Genomic DNA, 2779 nt, shown 5'->3' with positions numbered 1-2779 from the left:
TCCCATCCCATCCCTCCCACCCCGACCAGCAGCAGCAGCAGCTTTGCGACGCAATTTTGTGGACTGGAATTTCTCATCAAGAGCTTAGCCGTTGAGTGACGACTAGCGGCGGAGCCAGGCGGGGCGTGGCGGGGCGTAGCGGGGCGTGGAGGAGAAAGGGTGTCTAGCAGTGGTGAGGAATGGTGGGGCGTGGCGGGGCGTGGCGGGGCGTGGCGGGGCGTGGCGTGCCGGGGCGTGCCGGGGCGGGACGTGGAGGCAGCAGTAGGAGTTGTACGGCGGTGGTGCTGATGGAGGAAATAAAAATGCTGGGAGGTCAAAAAGGGAGAGAAAGTGAGCGAGAGAGAGAGAGAGAGAGCGAGAGACAAAAAAACAGATTCGCACTGTGGCTGACGTCACCTGCCATACAGTAAGAGCCACAACAACACCCACTTCGCTGTGAATTTTTTTTAGGTTGACGGTCCCCCTTACTTTGCCTTCTCCTCCTGTCTGCTCGTCCGCGTCCGCTCTCTCCCTCCCCGGCTCTGCATCTCGCCGGCACGCCGGCACCCTCGCGGCCCTTCTCTTCCCACCGCCCCCCTTTCTGTTCCCTTTTGTTTGACGAAGTGGTCAACATGGAGGCGGGCCGCCCCCTCCGCGCCGCACGCCCATAGGGTTAGCGCTGGCTGGCACCGAGAACCCCCATCCCCCGCCGACCGACCGCCCGGGCCTGGGCTGCGCCCCTTGCACCGAGCTTGTAAACAGCGCGCCAAATTGGTGCGCCGTTGACAGAGCAATCAACACTGTGAGGGAGAAACTAAAACCCGCCGCCGCCGCCCAAGAACCCCAAGAGCGCCGACGCGCACGGCGTATGAGAAATTGCTCTTGGCGCTCGCGGCAAAGAGGTGGGGGGCTTAGAGCGGGATAAACAAGAGCACCGCCGGCGGAGCCCCACCCGCGCACGGCGCGCCATGAAGTGGACTGGGGTCCATGATAGACAGCGCCCCGCCCGCGACCCTAAAGCACGAGACTTGAGCGCGCACTTGAATATTGCGCCGTCCGAGAAGAGATTGTGTAAGAAAGAGGCGGTAAAAATAAATAGTATCCCGAGTAGGGTCGGAAATTTCCAAAACTTTCCGTAAAAATTCTTGAAAATTTTGGGAAAATAACGGAAAATTTTCAAAGTGTGGGCAATTTCCCTTATTTTACCGGAAACTTTGCCTAAAATTTTCCGGAAACCATCAGGCGCCCAACCCCATATGCAAGCCACTTTGATATTTTATAATTTGAAAGTACACTCAAAAAAGAAAGCATTATGAAGGCAAGTATAATTTTTTACGCAACGGAAAACTTTTTTTGTGGGTGAAAACGTGACCACGCGTCTTGTCTCATATCTCGTGCGCTAATTGTGTATACAAGACCTTGCACGGCGAGGGCGGAGGAGCCAGACGAAATGGTCCATAAATTCCCGCTTTTGATGCGGGGGCAAAGTTATTAACGCGTCTTTTTCATTTGGCTCCAATTAATTTTCGGTGAGCGTTTGCGTGTGCATCATGCAATATTCATTTGAGAACAGCCAGCCGCACCGCCTCACGGCAGCAACAGGTCTGCTGTCGGGCCAAGAGGGAGCGAGATAGAGAGGGGGAGCGAGATAGAGAGCGGCGGGAATACAGAGGGAGCAAGAGAGCGAGAGGTGAGGGGAAGTGTGAAGTGCGGGAGGCAAGGGGAGGGTACAGGAGGCTGAAGGGTACTTCGGGAGTGTGCCGCAGCAAAGGAGGGTGGGTACAATAGGTTGCGGAGAGGGAGGGAGAGAGGAAGAGAGAGAAAGAGGGAGGGAGAGAGAGAGAGAGAGAGAGGCACCGGGAAGGCGTGTGCCGCAGCGCCAGCCCGGAAGTAATGTAAACTAAAAGTGTTTGCACAACGGAGCGATGCGGGACGAACAGAGACCACCGCCACAAAACAAGAGTTCCGGCCCTGAACTGACGGCCTCGCGCGCCAAGTTCAAAATCACCCGCAAAGCACGGCATGTTTCATCCATTAGGAAACCATAGATATTTATCCCCAAAGAAAAGAAAACAAAACAACGATCGACGGCAAAAATATGAGCCATCATGAGGTTGCTAATAGAAAGGTGACAGACCAAAAAAAAAATTCAGTCCATTCCCATGGAGTACGAAATCACCTAGCCTTCGTCCCATCCATCAAAAACCCCGAGCATCTCCATGGATTTTCTCTAACAATAATAAGGCATCCGACGAAAAAAAAACGGAAGCACCAAGCATGAGCAGCCGGAACAAAAAATATATGCATATGTATTCATCGAGTTTATTATTATTATTGCGCACCTGCATTAACACGACACGCCGGAGCGCCGCCCCTGCATGCCAAACAGCGCTCAAATTTATGCCTTTATTTTCTGCACGAGAGCGCTTCGCCTTGGCCGCATCGCACGAGCTGCGTTCGAAAGCCTTTTCGCCTCCCGTTATACTTCCCTCCCCTCCCTCCTTTTGGCTTTTGCCTCTATCCGTCATTACCTCTCTCTCTCTTTCTTTCTCCCTCACTCCCTCTCCCTCTCCCTCACTTCCCTCTCTCTTTCTTCCCATCCATCCCTTTTCGTCTCTCATCAAAGTTGAGACGGGCCCCTGCTCATATCGAGACCGCGATGGAGGCTGGTTGACGCACTCACTGTGTTTCTCCAGGCTCTCCAGCTGCCGGCGGTTCGCTCTCCGCGCCGACTCTTCTCCAGCAAGCGGCCGCAATCACAGCGACGTGGGGCCGGGCCCGCCTCTCCTGGAGAAAAATA

The sequence above is a fragment of the Frankliniella occidentalis genome, unplaced genomic scaffold (genome assembly GCF_000697945.3).
Source record: "Frankliniella occidentalis isolate FOCC.00 unplaced genomic scaffold, Focc_3.1 Scaffold5, whole genome shotgun sequence".
Taxonomy (NCBI): Eukaryota; Metazoa; Arthropoda; class Insecta; order Thysanoptera; family Thripidae; genus Frankliniella; species Frankliniella occidentalis.
The sequence above is the reverse complement of the archived record's forward strand: the minus strand, read 5'-3'. Positions refer to the sequence as shown.